At 35.6% G+C, this 20,013-nt stretch overlaps 1 pseudogene; it reads right to left on the reverse strand.

Moving 5' to 3' along the window:
- Positions 1 to 16,063: 16,063 nt before the first annotated feature.
- LOC115216546 lies at positions 16,064 to 17,512 on the reverse strand (annotated as a pseudogene).
- Between the last annotated feature and the right edge of the window lie 2,501 nt (positions 17,513 to 20,013).

Below are 20,013 nucleotides of genomic sequence, written 5' to 3' on the forward strand. Positions count from 1 at the left end.
TATCCTGGGTAGATTCAAGAGTTGTGCGTATGTATGTATATATGTATGTATGTATGTATGTATGTATGTATGTATGTATGTATGTATGTATGTATTTCTGTATACTTCAACGGAGATACGTTTATGGTATGTGATATGTGTATATATATATGTATATGTATATATGTATATATATATATATATATGTGTGTGTGTGTGTGTGTGTGTGTATGTATGTTTATATATGCCTATATATATAAATATATATACGCCAGTTGAGTTCAATTCGTCTAAGTTGAAAGACGCTTATTGTTATGTCCTGTTATTATTATTATTGTTTTTTGTATTATATTCGTGTAATATCGTCCGTTTTTCTGTCCTTGTTTCGTATATATTCGATCCTTTTCCCCAGAAATCTAATGCTTGTTTCCTTGGGGATGGCCTGATCGGAGCAATCTCAAGATTAATCAGCCGAAATTGCGAGGATGATCCGGTTCTTGACTGAAGATTAGAGGCTTCGAATGACCCGTCCGTGTTTTTTGTATCGTCTATTTGAATGTTTTGCGTTCTTGTCCCATTTTGAATATATATATATATATATATATATATATATATAATATATATATATATAAATCTATATAACATGTGGTTGAATATTTATATGCTTTGTTAAATTTTGTAGATAAATATTCATGTATTAACTTACACTTGTATTGCTTATTATAAGAATTCTTTGTTTACGATTAATATTTGAAAGTTAATTTAAGGATATACATTGTATTGACGGGAGATTAACACGGTATATTTACCTAATCATTCGGTCTTCTATTAACTAACTATAACTGAAACGTAGAAATTCAAATTTGTTAACCAATTAGATATAGCTTATGATTAGAAATAATCGCTCCCTAACTCCTAATTGTTTTAAAACTCTAAAATATTAATATATAGCATATAACATGGCTCTTATAGCTTTTCTATTATATCTTAACAAATGTTTTCTTATTATGAAATATTCTGTAAAAATATTCTGTGAAATCATATTAATTCGATGGATAAAGATATACTTATACGTATAATTTAACTGTGACGAAAAGAAAAAAATCCTCATATAGATATTGGTGTATATTCGATCCAACCCTGATCAGATGGGGAAACAAGTATTTGGCACTGGTTTAGCACCTTAGGAATAAAATGGGATATTTAATTTTCAATGGTCAGCTTCGGACAGGTGATAATACACGCAACAATACAAAGCTTGCTAACTGCAAAAAAACAACAAAAAAAAACAGAGAGAGAGAGAGAGAGAGAGAGAGAGAGAGAGAGAGAGAGAGAGAGAGAGAGAGAGAGAGAGAGAGAGTCTTGTGCATTTTAAAATTAATTCTATAATGCTACAGCAGGGTTAGCTGACGAAATTCTATAAATGGTAAAATTAGTCTGTGTAAAAAAGATACATGAAATAATTTTCAATAGCAGTGCATGCCTCATCATTTTTCTAGTTTAATATACTTCTTATTTGCTTCAAGTTAAGTTCAGTTCATAAATTATACACCTTAATTATCTATTAAAGTTAATTGTATGGTTGCTATAATACTTCTTAAATACGCAATTTTTTGCAGATGGTGAGAATGAAGTCTTCTAACTACATTTACTCAGAATTGCACAGTTAATTAGTATTGCAGGCCTTTAAATTAGGGTACATTTTCCCTATCTACATGAACTCTGCAATATATATAATTAGAAGTTGCCTTATAATTGTGTATTATATAAAAACCGTTTTTAACAGTTCTCCTAAAAATTGGTAAAGACACTTTATTGTAGATATAGATATCGAGATGTAATACATATTTCTTTAATACCCACAGGGGGCTAAACACAGAGGGGACAAACAAGGACAGACATAGGTATTAAGTCGATTACACCGACCCCAGTTAGTAACTGGTACTTAATTTATCGACCCCGAAAGGATGAAAGGCAAAATTTTGACCTCGGCAGCATTTGAACTCAGAACGTAGCGGCAGACGAAATACCGCTGAGCATTTCGCCCGATGTGCTAATGATTCTGCCAGCTCGCCGCCTTCATCGAGATGTAATACAATATTTGGAGTTAGCAAGTGATTGAGTAAAGATTTGATTTTTCAATAAACGTTAAATGCAAGGCGTCCGTTACGCATCTGGTTTGAAATAGTTTTTTTGCAAACATTCCTATATTTTTCGCACAGTCACTTGTGTTATCATTCTCTTTGAGAGTTCCATAAAGTATGGATTACCTTTTTCAGCATAGTTTGCAAGATCTGTACTGAAGATACTCTCGTGTTCTGAGTTCAAATTCGGCCGAGATTAATTGTCCTTACCACCATTCTATTGTCGATAGAATACGACATTTGAAAATTGACCGATTATATTTCAATAATGCATCCCTCATTTGATTTAACTTATAAAAATCTAAAAGGAAGAACTATTTCAAATGTTAATAGCATATTCTATAATATTTTGGTTTCTGCGGCGAGCTGGCAGAATCGTTAGCACCCCGGGCGAAATGCTTAGCGGTATTTCGTCTGACACTACGTTCTGAGTTCAAATTCCGTCGAGGTCGACTTTGCCTTTCATCCTTTCGGGGTCGATAAATTAAGCACCAGTTACGCACTGGGGTCGATGTAATCGACTTAAATCCGTTTGTCTATCTTTGTTTGTCTCCTTTGTGCGTAGCCCCTCGTGGGCAGTAAAGAAATAGGTATTTCGCTCGTCTTTACGTTCTGAGTTCAAATACCGCTGAGGTCGAGTTTGCCTTTTATTCTTTCGAGGTTGATAGAATAAGTACCAGTTGAGCACTAGGGTCAATGTAATTGATTTGACTCCTCCCCCGAAATTGCTAGCCTTGTGCCAAAAGTTGAAACCATTATACAGGACAGCACTGAGCTATACCTGTTATACCCGTGAAATTTATATTTTCTTATACACGCCTACAAGAATTCAGCATCTCTCTGAAGACATGTGGCATTGTAAATGTGACGTTGCATTTCAGGAAAATGCTGCTGTCAAGTTTTCTGTATATTTCCCCCAGCAAATTATCTCTGAAATGCGAGAACATCATGGGACCAAAATACAGTAAAATTCATTAGTAGAGGAATTCAAATTGATAATTTACAACTATTGCGAAGCTGGCAAATAAGCTGCTGGAGAGAAAGTGATCAGATGGAATTACCAATGTGAATGCTTTAGTTGTCATTTATAAAATGCATTATGCTACACTTCCGCAATTAAATTCACTGAATTTCCGTTAAAACGCACACAATAAAACGAAATCTGCCAATAAATTCTAATATATTTCCTGTGTGAATAAACAAATGAGTTAATTTAGTCTTCCTCTCATTTATTTCTCTTACCTTCTGATACAACATACATGTGTGTTCAAACATACATACATACAAATATACATACATACACACACACACACACATATATATATATATATATATATATATATATATATATATATATATATATATATATATATATATATATATGCTGATATGTACACACACACATATAAGTATATATGTGTGTGTATGTGCGAACGTGTGTGCGTGTTGGTATGTGTGTGTGCGCGAATGTATGTATATATGTGTATACATTGTGTGTGTGTGTGTGTGTCTCTATCATTTTGAGTTGACTGAGACTTGTTCCAAGGACCTGGATTAACAAGACGATAAGGCGAAACTTGAAGTCCAAGTCAACTCAGAGTGATTTATATATTTGATATGTCGAATCCCCAGCATTATTTGTAACATTAGAACCTTTTTTACCCTAAGGCGGTGCCTCTGCATTGCTGCAGTCCAAAGGCTGAACTAAGCAATTAAATGACATAACAGTATGCACACACACACACACGCCCACGCACCCACACGTACACGCACACACAAACGCACATGCACACACGTGCACATATACACACGTTCATGCACACACACACACACGCACACACGCCCACGAACCCACATGCACACGCACACGCATGCACAAACGCACATGCATACACGCGCGCGCACACACACACACACACACACACACACACACACACACACGCACAAAGACACACACTCATGATGCCTGTATATCTACCACATTTAAATTAACTAATTTCAGAATGGAGTGATGGAATGTAATAATTACCCAGTTAATAATCTTAGTGAATATTTCTATGCTTAAATCAAATGATAAATTACTGAAATAAAATGTTTTTTCGGAACAAACTAAATCTAAACTAAATTATAAAATTTTGACTTCTATTTTCATAAGTAATATTTATTTAAAAACAATTTGGGGAAATGAAATTGCCGTGAGGAAACGGTTGGCTACAACTGCCCACTGGATTTTGAATCCAATCGCGGTGTTTTGTAGTAGATTTAGTTAGCATCGTTAATATGACATGGATATGGTGTAAGGAAAATAGCTACAAGATCTCCAGAAAGTGCTGCCAGGACAAAGAATTAATCCGAGTTAGTTCCTTAGGATTTCGAAGGTATTACAAGTATTTATTATTAGTTTGTTCAGTATGTTTAATCTTGCATTTCTTTGTCCCTAATCAAGTTAAAATCTCTATGAATACAATTGAACCTGACGCAAATAAAATCACAAATTTTCTCCCAAAGAAAGATTCTTGTAAATTCAGATCAAAGTGGGGTTTCATTGTACGATGAGGACACTTAGGTAAAAGATTTAATAAAATCGATAAAACTGCTCTGAATTTGTTTTTCTTAAAATATGGAAAACAAAAATACAATTTCGAAGGCAAAGAGAATCTGTAAGTCCACACTTGCAAACAACTTGTACATGCAAGTACTACCAGTCAAAAACTCCGCATACCAGAAGCCAGCAAGTGTATGGGGTCATCAGGAGAAAATGCGCGCCGTTTCGGGGCCTACCTCCCAACGGCATCAATGCGCACCGGCGCCCCTCACTGATATAAGGCCCCGCTTGCTAAAACAACTGGTTATCAAATAAAGCTCAATATTCTTCTAGCCATCGCTCATCGTCTCTTTTTAACCAAATCCAGTGGCTAGCCTTCTCCACTGTAGATACAATGTCCACGCTAGATACAACGAAAGAAATTAAATTTTATTGTATATTTAATTCCGATGGAAATTTCTGTACCATTCCTAACGCTATGGTTTCGCTGAACATTTTGACAACTACTTTCATCTGTCTACTATCCGTTACGTAATTATTTATGTCACTCTCTGTTCTTGATTTTACGCATGTTTATACAGAGGAAGAGATTCTTGTACGCTGCGTTGTGCCTCTTTGTCTACGCTCCTTACTGATTGGATCTAAAAACTAAATGACGGATGAGGATGTTTATACACAAATTCACGTAAGTAATCTTCAGAAGACAAACACCCCAAACCTTAGAATCTTTTAAAGGCAAACTGACTACAACTCGGACTATTTTGTTTATTTTATGCGGAAAATGAGTTTCCCAAAAGAAATGCAAATATAATCAGTGTTCAGCTTTGGTCGACATTCTTTCTCTAGCGTTTGTGTGGGAGGAGATGTTTCAGTTATCGTTTGGTTACTTTCACAAGTGTCACTTTAATTATCATTCGGCTAACTTAGATGAGTATGAAGAAGATTTGTGGAACAAGAGGTAAGAGGAATTGATGGCGTTTAGTGAGCAATCAAATGAAGACGGATGTGTCAAAAAGAAATTAATAATAATAAGTTATATAATTAAATTTTAAAATTATTCGTGAAAATAAAATAGATATCAATGATTATATTTCACTATGGATATTAAATGGGATCTCCCAAGGTGATGCGCTTAGACTCACACTTAAAACTATTTAACGTAAAATGAAAGAACTATGATACAGTAATCGTACTATTGATGTATCGGATTATTCCCACGTAATAGCAATGAGTATTTACTGAATGGAGGTGTAATGGCCTAGTGGTTAGAGCAGCGGACTCGCGGTCGGAGGATCGTGGTTTCGATTCCCAGACCGGGCGTTGAATATGTTTATTGAGCGGAAACACCTAAAAGATCCACGATGCTCCGACAGGGGGTGGTGGCGACCCCTGTTGTACTCTTTCGCCACAACTTTCTCTCACTCTCTCTTCCTGTTTCTTGAGCTGGGAGGAACACATACGCCACAGAAACCGGGAAACCGCGCCCATGAGCCTGGCTAGGCTTGAAAAGGGCGACGTTTATCGTTTATTTACTGAATGCCTCATCGTACGTTTAAAACATAAAGCGTTGACTTTCAAATGCTATCGGAAGTTTATTTCAGCCTACATTTGGCTGTAGACATGCGCGGACGTAACAGAGATCATTATCTAAAAAAATAACTTAAATATTTACAGGTTCGAGTCATGGTTTAAGACATCAAAATGTGAATTTTATGTCAAATAAGTCTAATGGAGAAAATATCGGTGTCGATATTTTTACTGTAAATGTTATAAGACCTATTTCACTTTCATTGGGTTTGGATTTTTACTGATGGATTTCGGTGGATACATACCATTTCGTTCTTTGATCAACAAAAACGTGGTTTCTTGTCACTCATCAGTTTGTACGCGAGATTTGCAATAGTTTCTCTTAATTTGTAAAATTGTGTCTTCCAGTAGACTTTTTAGAAAAAACTTCATAATTTTAATTTTGTGGCTTTGCTAATTTTCCGTTTCAGAGGAAATTTGAAGCCACATATAACTTTGTATAGTTGTAGTATATAACTTTGCATCTACATTTGGTTTAATGATGAAATGTTGTTTTGTTGTTTGTTCCTTCTCTAGCCATGCCTGGCTCATAAGGGCCGATTTCCCGGTTTCCTTGGCGTATAGGTTCCCCACCTGGACAGGACGCCGGTCCGTTGCAGGTGAGCTGCTAGATGCAAGAGGAAAGAGTGAGAGAAAGTTGTGGCGAAAGAGTCAGCAGAAGTTCGCTGTTACCTTCTGCCGGAGCCGCGTAGAGCTTAGGTGTTTCGCTCATAAACACACACATCGCCCGGTCTGAGATTCGAAGCCGCGAGCCCTCGACCGCGAATCCGCTGCTTTAGCCACTAGGCCATGTGCCTCCACAATGATAAAATGTAACAATTCTAAAGAACTACCCCAAGGGTTTGACATTTTCTTATCTATTTTGTTTTAAAAAAATTCTGGTTCTTAATTCAAAACAACACCACTTTCTACAGGCGAGACTAATTAAATCTATTAAGAAAATAAATTACACACAAGTTAATGAATTAATGGTGATTCAATAATATTACATTTCGTTTTTGGATTTGGTTTGCAAGATTCTTTATATGAGTTCAAATCTATTGATAACTATTGAAAAAGTTGCAAGACGCAACGAAAATTTGAGGACAATAAAAATAAGAAAAAAGTGGAAATTTAACCGGTATGTGTGTTACATAATAAGGCACAAAAAGAAAATGACTCTCCCCAGACACAACACAATAATATTACAAAAAACAAATAAACAAACTACCTATAATTTCATATGGTGTTTAGTCTTTAAAGGAAAAAAAATATTGGATTCCATTTCTAATAAATACTGGAAATGTTTCAAAAAGGATGTTGAATACTGTAAACTGTAATTTTATATGAATTTAAACATGTCGCCGCTTAAATAAAAATAAAAGAAACTCCTGCAAGTTTTAAGTATTATCATGAATTCTCCTGACAGAGCCGACAGATGGGGTTCCGGAATTTTTTGCTGAGCAGTTTGCACAGATGATATGTTTACATGGATCAAGTTTTGTGATGTACAATAGCTCACCCCTGCCATCAAACAGACATTGTCTGTGAAGCTGCATAATGTTCCACACGTCAGGTGTCGAAGTAATCGTAGAGCAACGTGAGATGAAGTTTTTACTCAAGAACAACTTACTGCCCGGGCTAGGATTCGAAACCACGATCTTGCGATCGTGAGTACAACTTCCTAAACACTAGGCCACACGGCCCTCGTAGGCTATATGATCTTGATATTATGCTTTCTGTACATTACGCATTCCTTAATTCTCACAGAATTTGTATAGTGTATCGAACCAGGAGATCAGACTATAAACTTTAATTCAAAGAGTAGTTCCAGATAGCAATAGTTCGGCTAGAATACTGTAGTTATTTCTGAGAAATAATTATTCTTCGTTTATTTAAAAATTACTCGGCATTGTACTATGGAAATATATCTGACTCTGCTTTAAAGTGGTTAATGAAATATCGTTGGAACTCGGTCATTTGATTCCTTAAATTTCACTTGCACTATATTGTAAATCAACCATCAATATAGTTTTCGCCCTTGACAGCACCGCAAATTTTCAGGAATTACTCATAGATTATTGCTGCAGTAACTTATACAAGTTACCAATTAGTACACGTACATATTTTCAGTGTTAAATGTTACTTATACTTCTAATTTGAAAAGAACATTAAATCGCAAAAGAACACGGTGGTGCTCCAGTATGGCCTAACTCCAGTAGCTGAAACGTGTAAAAGACTAAAAGGATATTTGTTTCAGATATTTTGTGTATGTGTCTGTTATGTAGAAACATACAGAAAATTGAGGCATATTTATTTCAGGTAGAGAATTATAAACATTCGTGCTACACAGTTATCTAATGAAATAATATCATTGAGATTCATAATTAGATTTGAAAAGTTTCTAATCAGACTAGGTGTGCGTGTGTATGTATGAGTAAACCTAAATTCCTAATTCACCAATGTAATGCTCATATTTAACTGGTGTCTATTTCAAGAGACGTCAGTAGGAATGTCTGTGATCAAAGACGAAAATGTATATTTATAAATTACTTTGTTGTAGAAATTATTTCTTTTTATCTTTTAGTCTGGAGAGAAGGCTGTGCCCATGACTCTTTCCAGGGCCTTCGAGAATGCTGGGTAGGAGGTAGCTAAGTATCCTCAAACCGCAAAACCTGGATCGAATGCTATAGCAATAATAAAGTGGATTCCGCTAAAGGTACCAAAGGTTCCATGTTGGTAGTGTTAAACTAGGCGTCTGTGGGATTTGAAGTTAGGACACGTAGAGCAGAAAAATACCACGAAGTATTTGGTCCAATGTTCTTAAAGTCCCTTCAGTCCACCAACTTGGATTCGCACTCCATTATCAACCCGAGAGGATGAATGGCAAGGATAACTTCCGCAGGAATTGAACTTAGAGCGCAGTAAGTCGAAATAAATACCGCGAAACATTCTGTCCGACGCTCTAACGAATCTACTAATTTGCTGCCTCAGACATGGTTTCGTACAAATTTGTTGTGAAGGATTTTAAAGGGTGTGACAAAAAGCCTTCCATTTTAACATTCTTGGCCGTGTAGATTATGGGTAGCTTTTCTGCTGTACCCGGTATAAAACCGATTCAGCAATCTTCTGTACTTCGTTTAAATTTCAAATGCAAACTCAGTTTTGGTGGGATTTGAACTCAGAAAATAAAAGATTAGACCAGATGTGTTTGATTCGGACCGCTATCATGTTTGAAACCTTGTATTCATTGTTAAACATGTTGCTTTTGATACTTGTTTTGGGCTTTTTGAGATATTGTGTAATCTGGTTTAAGATCCTTCCATTTTTAACCAGCTGAGGTGTAGGTTTTAACCAGCTGAGGTGTAGGTCTGAGTGTTATTTCTAGCATGTCATGAAACTCTGTAGACATTTTAAAAAGTATTTATATGTACACACACGCTCCCTAACACACACATACACATACACACACACAACTATGTGTGTATACCATCTCTCTCCCTATATATATATATATATACACATACATACATACATACATACATACATACATACATACATACATACATAGACACGTACACACATACATACGTGTGTATCATCATCGATTTTAGAGTCCACTTTTCTAGTATGGGGCGTACGGCGTTTTGTGAGGCGGAATTTCAACGGCCGGATGCTGTTCCTGTCGACAACGTTTACCTACAGCCAAGCAAATTAATGTTTCCCGATGTTCAGGCAGAATATTGTAAACGAACGACATTCGTTTACGTCACACGATGTCAAAACAAGGTGACACCAACATAAAGAGACACAGACAGACAAAAATACAGATACATACATACATACATATATATATATATATATGTATTTGTGTGTGTGTGTATGTGTGGATAGCTAGATAGATAGACAGATAGACAGACAGATCTGGTGTGCAAAATGCAGACTAGACAACAACCACGTTATTGCCAACTGCAAGAGGATGTTTTCCCGATATTATCTTCCCATGATATAGTGGCCGGAATAGCCTGGAACAGGATAACGAAAAAGTAAACATCCAAGCAATATGGTCAAAGTCGATCATATTGAATTTTGATGGGTCAAAAGAATATTGGAGGAACTTAAAAATTAGTATAACCACCAACAAGCCATATATATCTGTATATATGTGTGTGCGTACACACAGACACCTATATATATGTACATTATATATATATATATATATATATATATATTATATATATATATATATATACCTGTGTGTGTGTGTGTTCATACATATGTATGTGCGCATGTGTATTTATATTGTCCGTATTATCTATTGTAAGTATAACTTTAAAGGTGAAATATCCAAATCCTTTACCCTATGAAAACCTATCTCTCTTTGCACATGCACACACACAAATATATATATATATATATATATATATATATATATATATATATATATATATATATATATATATATATATATATATATATATATATATATTGAAGAATAATTGAAGAAAATACAAATGCCTATCTATAATAGATTATGTTTAAGATTTTCTTTCTAACGAAAAATATGTCTTATTTGTATAATTGATAATTCTTCCAAATTTTGGCACACGGCCAGTAGTTTTTGGGTGGAAGTCGATTATATTGATCCCTGTACTTGATTGTTACTTATTTTATCAACCCCCGAAAGGGTGAAAAGCAAATTCGATCTCGCTGGAATTTGAGTCTAAGTATTTTGTCCGGCGTGCTAACGATTCTGCCAGCTCACTGCCTTCTTTGTATAATAGATAATGTCACCGCTTTCTCTATAGAGTTAAAATGTCCCAGCCGTTCTCAGTAATAGAAAAAATGTTATAGATTTTTTAAAATTCAACTTGTGCACGATCAAACATATTCTTTCTCTAACCATTAAGCTTAGATGTTAAAATTTTCATTTCTTCGGCCTATAGTTACTCAATGCTTTACATTTTGTTCTGATGGGGACATTTTTTTTAACAGAGGCCGTGTTGTTGACGTCAGCGATACAGTGATTAAAGGTTCTTCCACAAACACTCTGTCGACCTTTTGGCCTTTCATGATACGCACACTTATATTTTAATTTGTCAGCTTTTGGCGATTAGTTCCTGTTTTAGTCGATGTTATTCAAATTTTAAGGCTTCAAACGTGGAGTCCGCAGGGGAGGCAAATGTGGGTAACTGGGAAGTATTGGCTGAAAACTGTGCATCATGGAGAAAAATTGTCAAGAATAAGTGTGGTCCCTGTGAGACAAAAGCACGTGGAGCATACTACTTTGAAGCAGTCACTCCGTAAACGAGGCTCAAATGCAGTGCCAGCAGAAATCCATCTGGAACTGAAGTGCAGTGTGTGGACGACTTTCTCTAAAGAACTGGATTAGTCAGCCACTTAAACTCACAGAAGCAAGGAGAAATCAAGTTGTTTGCGAGGTGGTTCACCGCCAAGTCGTCCGCAACACATTTGTAATGAGTGTGGCTTAATGTGTAAGTCAGCTGGCGGCCTGACTAGGCATGGTAAAATACATGAGGCCACAACCCAGCCGGTGATTACAGGAGATAGAGAGTTCAAATGTTACTTCTGTCTATGAATTTGGTTGCAGAACACAAGCTGGGTCGAAGAGCCATCTGTGTGCACATGGTCGTATAAAGTTCAATGCAAAGGTGGCCATCTTCTGACAAGAAGGATCAACTAAATTCATGAATGTATACAAATATTTGTTTTTGCTTTTTGGGTTAGACGAACAGCTGAATGGTTTAGGAGTTTACTTTAAAATCATAATTCTCTGGGTTCGATTCCCCTGCGTGACTGCTAGAGCTAATATCTTCTACCATGGCTTTGGGTCGACCCAGCATTTTAGGGGAAACTGGGTAGACGGAATCTCTGTGGTGGATTCTACCTGTACTTCAAAGGTTCAGCCTTACCACACACCCTATTACGCTTTGTCTCGGGATTACATTGGGGTTACTCATGTCTGTGGAATACTCAGCGACTTTCACAAAAATTCAATGTATAAGTAGTTCACTTGATTGAAGAGCTGAAATAATCCTTGTCGAAACTGACGGATAACCATTTGTTTCTACCTTTTTCTATATCCGTGTCCTTCACGTCCTCAAGGTATGTAATTTGTTGTTGTTAAGCAAGACACTTAACACCACACACACTTCAGAGTATAGAGGTGATATGCATTGCCATATTGCTGTAGACTTAGAGTCGCCGTGTGTTTCCTGAGCAATCTGAGGTGTTTCAGTGAGCCACTGAAGTAATATAAGTTTAGTTTAGGCTCTGCGAATTAAATCAGGATATTATCTCTAAATAAATACATTATAAATCAACATAGTATCATTTCACTTTTGAATAACACTTCATACATACATACATACATACATACATACAAAAATACATACATACATACATACATACATACATACATACATACATACACATATATATATATATATATATATGTATGTAAATTCGAAATATTATACTTAATTACTAAGTATAATATTAGAAATATTTTATGAACCAAATGAAGAATATATATATATATATATATATATAATATATATATATATATATGTATATGTATATATACATACATACATATATATATATATATATGTATATGTGTGTGTGTGTATATATAATGTTCACTAATTAAAGAAATGATTAGTATCAAATTAAAGTAGTGTCAGCAGTAATACATTTGATGAGTTAAACTACTTAGATACGCAATCAGTATCACACACGCAAGTACTTCCTGCATGCATACATACATACATGCACACATAATTGCATGCATGCATAAATAGTTGTGAGTGCTGAGTTTCTTATTTGGAGAACGAATGAAGTAGACACTCCCGATGAGTCGGTAATGAGTAGGCGAAACTTTTTCGATTCCATCTGCAGATGTAAGCCGCGATGATCTAACCGCCTTATCTACTTGTACTGAGAGATTTACTATATGTTTATTAAACATACACAAGAAATTTATTAAAACGTATCGTTAAATAAATGTACAGATAAAAAAGTGTCTGCTGGTTGTATTTTCAATCTGAGGGTTGTTAGCTTCGAATGAAAACTGACAAAATGTCGCATTCTTCACACACATACACACGGACACTATACATGCATTCTGCAAACATACAATAAGACTGTACTGGTACTAATATGCACAAGAACCTACATACACAGACAGATATGCATTCACACTCACACACATAAATACGATCATACATTTTGTATGTGTGTATACACGTCTATACTTACACGTACGCACACACACAGATATATATATATATATGTATGTAAGAGGGGGAAGATTTAGTACTCACCAAGTCACAATCCATTCATGGATAAGCGTATGTGGACCTTTATAAACACGCCCACCAAGAAGCACTCACTGGAAAGCACGTACGACCACCATGTACAATTACTTCTTTACACATGCTCTGATATCGCCATTAATCGTGACATTATTAAGATAATCAGTTTTGTTTGTAAACAAATTAAGAAATTTTCTTGGTTCGATGTTTCAGACGTTTCAGAACAAGGAAATACATGAAAAACATCAAATTGACAAAAAGAAAGAAAGAAAAAAACCCCCCACAAGAGACAGTAAGTATGATTTTGAAGGCATGTGCCAGGCATGTGTGTGTAACTGTTCTTACAACGGATATTACCTTATGAGTGGATAAATCTGAAGTGAACAGTATAGGCATATGGTGTCTGTTGCTACTGACATGTGGTTAGAGGTTGAAATCATTACGCGTGTACATATGGTACTTATAATTTCAATCTAGAGAGAAAGAATGTCTCGTGTGACATTGAAAGTAGTATACGTGTGCCGAGGGCAAAACCATAGAACATCAGAGCTGTTGACGGAATTAACACTGGCTTGATTATCGTGACTATAATATAAATATAAACATATGCTGCCTGCCTTGAAATTATAACTTCATTCCAGCAGACCGACCGTTTCTACTCATAGGCGCAGGCATGGCTGTGTGGTAAGTAGTTTGATTCCCAACCACCAGGTTCCGGGTTCAGTCCCACTGCGTGGAACCTTGGTCAAGTATCCTCTACTGTAGCCTCGGGCTGACCAAAATCTTGTGAATGCATTTAGTAGACGAAAACTGAAAGGAGCCCGTCGTATATATATAATGATAATAATAATAATAATAATAATAATAATAATAATAATAATAATATATATATGTGTGTGTGTGTGTGTGTGTGTGTGTGTGTGCGTGCGTGTGTCTGTTTGTCCTCCCTCACCGCTTCACAACCAGTGTTAGTGTGTTTAAGTTCCCGTAACTTAGCAGTTCGGCAAAAACCGTTAGAATAAGCACCAGGCTTTAAAAAGAATAAGCACTGGGGATTGATTCAATCGCCTAAAGTTCTTTGAGATGGTGTTCCAGCATGGCCGCCGTCTCACAAGTGAAAAATGTAAAAGATAAAAGATATGATATGGAAAAAATTTTTTATTTATGTGTACAGAGGTTTAACCGTCACTTAGCGGTTCGGCAAAAGAGACCGATAGAATAAGTACTGGGCTTACAAAAGAATAAGTCCCGGGGTCGATTTGCTCGACTAAAGGCGGTGCTCCAGCATGGCCGCAGTCGAATGACTGAAACAAGTAAAAGAGTAAAAGAGTAAGAGGTATAAGGAAAAGACGTTGGAGTCTTCAAAAGATTTATCTAAAGGTTTCCTAATTTCATGATTTTTCAATGTAGTGTAAGACGAATAGACGTGGAACTAGAGCTGTGCCTTGTTTGTCTCGACTCTGAATGAAGTTTCAATGTTCGTGATTTCTATATCCACTGTTGAAAGAAGCGGCTAATTTGTATATATATATATATATAAGGATAAGATCGTTAATTTAAAATAAAATAACGATTTTATCAAGTGGCCAGCATGGAAAAAATAAGCTTTAAAGGTAATAATTATTAGAATTATACATACAGTTAATCCAAATATGAAGAAAAAGAAAACACAACAACGCGAGGACGTGGAACAAGTACAGTGTTATTGGACGCTCAGGAAAGGAAAGAAAGAAGGAGGATTTAACGTTTCGAGCGGTGCTCTTCGTCAGAAACATAGGAAAAGAAAAAGATCCAAGGAAGGGAAGACGGAGAAAGAAAATAGTCAACGATACACACGCGGTCACATATTAAAATGACCGGAAGGGAATGGGTGAAGAAAAAGTTCTTTCAAAGACAGGAGAGTGCAAGAGAAGGAGGAATGTGTATATGTATATATATGTATATATATATATATATATATATATATAATATATATATATATATATATCATTCATTTAATTAAAGGATACAATGCATGTCTTTAAGTGCTATTAATAGTTTCATATGTTGAGAAATATCTCAAGCATATTCATCAGGCACAAACCACAAATCATAACGAACTAAAAAAATTGAATCAGAGAGGAAACGAAAAAAAACCTAAAAAAACTGACAAGGCAGCTTACAGAAAACGCGGAAAGTGTAAAAAACGGAAAACGAAAACCGGAACAGTACACTATTTATATATATGCGTTTGTGTGTGTGTGTGTTTGAATGTGTGCGCGTGTGTGCGTGTGCGTGCGTGCGTCTTGTATTCTTGTGTGTATGTTTATATCTACATTTATGTATGCGTGTGTTTGTGCTGCTTGCTTGTATATATATATGTATGTTTGCATGTATATATATATATATTAGAAAAAATGAGGTACTCAGAAAATCGGATGGTTTATATTTACAGATATTTATTTGTATATTACATTTTTTATACATCATATAACTTAGGTCATGTATGAGCGCAGCTCTGCAGGCCATAACAGATAGTAGAAAGAGGACATCACTGTATTTAAACAGACTTTCCCATCTTTTAGAAGGTTAACAATGCACTGTGATAATTAGTTAATTGTTAAGTGATTAGCAGGATCAGATTATATTCAAAGATTTTCATCCTCATCAGGAAGAGCAATTTCTTGAGCCACCTCAAGTTCCTTCTCATATTGTTGTGCAAGTGATTGACTCATTTCTACCTCTGGTGGTTGAAGAGCAGGCATTTCAAAAAATTCAAGGTTAGCATCTCCAATTAACTTCCTTGCCAACCAAAGGAATGGTTTCTCAAAATTATAATTACTCTTTGCACTGATATCATAGTTATCTTGCAAACAACTTGCACATGCAAGTGCTACCAGTTAAAAGCTCCGTATATCGGAAGCTAGCAAGTGTATGGGGTCATCAGGAGAGAATGCACGCTGTTTCGGGGCCTACCTCTCGACGGCATCAATGCGCACCGGCCCCCTCACTGATATGAGACCCCACTTGCTAGATCAGCTGGTTATGAAGAACTCAATATACCTCTAGCCATCGCTCATCGTCTCTTTTTAACCAAATCCAGTGGCTAGCCTTCTCCACTGTAGATTGGATATCAGTCATGGTGGTATTGACTTTACGATGAGTTAGGCCTAACGATAACAACAGTCGTCTTACGCTGTGTCCTACAAACCCTCTACATCCGACTTCGATAGGAAAATGTTCCGCTTTCCAGCCTGCGTCTTCATATTCCTCGAGGAGGTTTTCATAACGGTTTAATTTTCGAGCTCGAACGGCGTCCATATTATCTTCGTGAGGAACCGTTAGCTCGACTATATCCACAATTCCGCGCCCCCCTCACACCACATCAAAACATCTGGCCTTTTCGAAACTGGGATGGGAAAGAAAACCTGGCACCCAGGCAAATCCGCAGCCACCTCCCAACAGTGGAAAGTGATTGCTTTGGCTTTTACCTTTCGGTCTTTTACATCAACCTTATTTCCACACAGCACAATTGGTGTATTTTCGCATACTCTCACTAAATCTCGATGCCAATTGGGGACATGCTTGTATGTAACTCTTGATGTAACATCAAACATGATAATAGCACACTGTCCTTGAATATAATAACCATCTCTGAGCCCACCAAATTTTTCTTGTCCTGTCGTATCCCAAGCGTTGAACCTGATGGGTCCCCTGGCTGTGTAAAGCACAAGTGGATGCACCTCTACACCCAATGTTGCAACATATTTTTTCTCAAATTCGCCAGTTACCCACGCCACCATCACCCACTAACACCAGCTTAAATGTTGGCATTTCGTCACACATGGCTGGTTGTTTCGTTTGACTGGTTTAAGCTATTAACAATAGAATTAAATAGAATAAACCGGATTGAAACCGATAAGAAATAGAAAATGTCCAACGTTAGTAATGATGGCGTCCAAAAGAGCCATCACATATATATATATATATATATATATATATATATATGCAGACACATGCGTGATCCATATACAAACCTATACATATACACATGTACACAAGCGCAGGCATGCGCATATACATACGCACACATACATATACGATAATACAACTATTGTGGTTATATGAACGTTGTTTTACACTTTCATGTTCATCGCAGGCGTTCTATCAATTTCAAGTTCTCATTCAGAAAATCATGAAGTATAATCCTTGATCAGATATGTTATGTTTATCGATAACAACACTGAAGCAAACTGTACATGTTGAATGCTTACCGTTTGGCGATGTGTAGATTTTAAAAAATGGGATTTACATCCATACATTTTCATTTAGATATATTATAAAGATAAGTTCTATAATGGAGTCGCATTACACCTATCACAGCATATATGTACACTGCAACATAATTTCTTTTCCTCAACAAGCCCTGCCCTATTTAACATTGTCCCGAAAGAGATCAAAGAGGAAAAGGATCCCATGAACTTTAAACGGAGTCTGGATAGATTCCTTCAAGGAATACCAGATAAGCCAGCCATAATTGGATACAACTCACCCAACAAAAACTCACTACTTGAATGGACCATAAACAAAACTTGACTTAAACAGGATTTAGATAATCATATCAGGTGGTGCTATTAAGTTAGACATGGCTTGGACCAATCTTTGGTCGAAACATATCTAAGTTTATGTATGAACGGATATAAAGGTGTAACCTCTCTTACTGCCGAAAAGAAGAGCCATTTGAAAAAGTGTATATATAGTCATTATGAAATGCAAGACCTGAGATATTCGTGAAATGCAAATACTTAAAAAAAGACTTACGGAACTGGAGGTTGCTACATTGCTACTCTTTTAGATCCTACAACGTAGTAAATCCACAAGAACTTACAAGCACAGCCAAATACTGAAAATTTATAATTTTTAGCTTACAGATCAATATTCTCATACATTTATTTTTTACATACCTCTATATTTTTTTAAAGTTGAGGATTATAAAAAATTAATAAAATGATAATACTTTAAGTCACAATATCAAAATTATCAATAAATACTGTCACAAAAGTTTCGCACATAATAAAAACGTGGTAAAATTTCAACTTTGTGAATACTACCATGTTACAATAAAAATATTTGAAAATCGTATTATTACATACAAAGAACACAACACAAAACCTGGTATATGTGAAGCATTTTCAATTTAACAAAACCAAAGCATACATGCTAACACACACACACACAAAGACAGACAGACACATACATACATACATACATACATACATACATACATACATACATACATACATACATACATACATACATACACAACATACATTAATTAAGTGCGTGTATGTTTTCGTGTGTACACGCGTTTCCTTGTCTCCGCATACACCTTGACCAAAAAAAAGTTAAACCACATTTGTATAAATTTCATTAACCTGTTTAGGATAAAGACACTTCGCAATGTTAATGAAGTTTTATATGGCAAAGAGGTTTGTCTGAAAGGAAGTTGTAACACCTCGGTTAAGAAATAACCTCGACGCCTGTCTGTTGCATCGTTCCTAATCTGACGTTTACTATACTTTTAGAAATATAATCTGGTTATGTTGATATATGAACGAACATATCTATTCATCTATCTATTTATCTTTCTGTCTGTCCATCCGCACACCCATTCAGCTGTCCGTCCGTCCATCCACAAGTTCTTACATCTCTACATACCTACACATCTATATAATTATGTATGTATGTATGTATGTATGTATGTATCTATCTATCTATCTAAGCCTAATTAATTTAAGTATGAAATATTTACATTTATATTCGAAACCTCAATCCCACATACCTACGGATGAATGTACGTGTATGTATGTGTGTATGTATACGCGTATGCATGCATGTATGTATGCATTTGTATATATATATATATATATATATATATATATATATATATATATATATATATATATGTATATGATTTTAGATATTTCAAGTCAACAGGAAATAATTTTAAGACGTTTGTTGATGACTGTTGATGTAAAACTTTAAGGTTTTAATTTCTTTTAAAACTTCCGGTTAGATGAGTGGAATCATAGCATAGTTCTATTTTTGAAAACCTCCGAACGCAGTTTATGAAAATACATTTTGAAACAACTTCCTTCACCGATTCATCCTGTACAAATACTGTCTCGAACTAAAGTATCGATGTTCTGAAAAGATTATGATTAAGTTACAGAAATGGAAAACCTCAACTTATTTACATTGCATATAAGTGAGTTTCAACTCCGAGAGTCGTCAGGTGTCTTACATTGGAATTGGATCTAGGTTGGAGGTCTAGACTACAAAACAAATTTCATCTATTTCCAGGTTCCTAATTTCTAGGAGCAGCATTACTTTATTTTCATCAGTCGAATCCTCTGCCTCCTTTCTATTTTCTTCTGCTTGCAAGATTTTTCTCCCTCACTGT

Source organism: Octopus sinensis, linkage group LG10 (genome assembly GCF_006345805.1).
Source record: "Octopus sinensis linkage group LG10, ASM634580v1, whole genome shotgun sequence".
Lineage (NCBI taxonomy): Eukaryota > Metazoa > Mollusca > Cephalopoda > Octopoda > Octopodidae > Octopus > Octopus sinensis.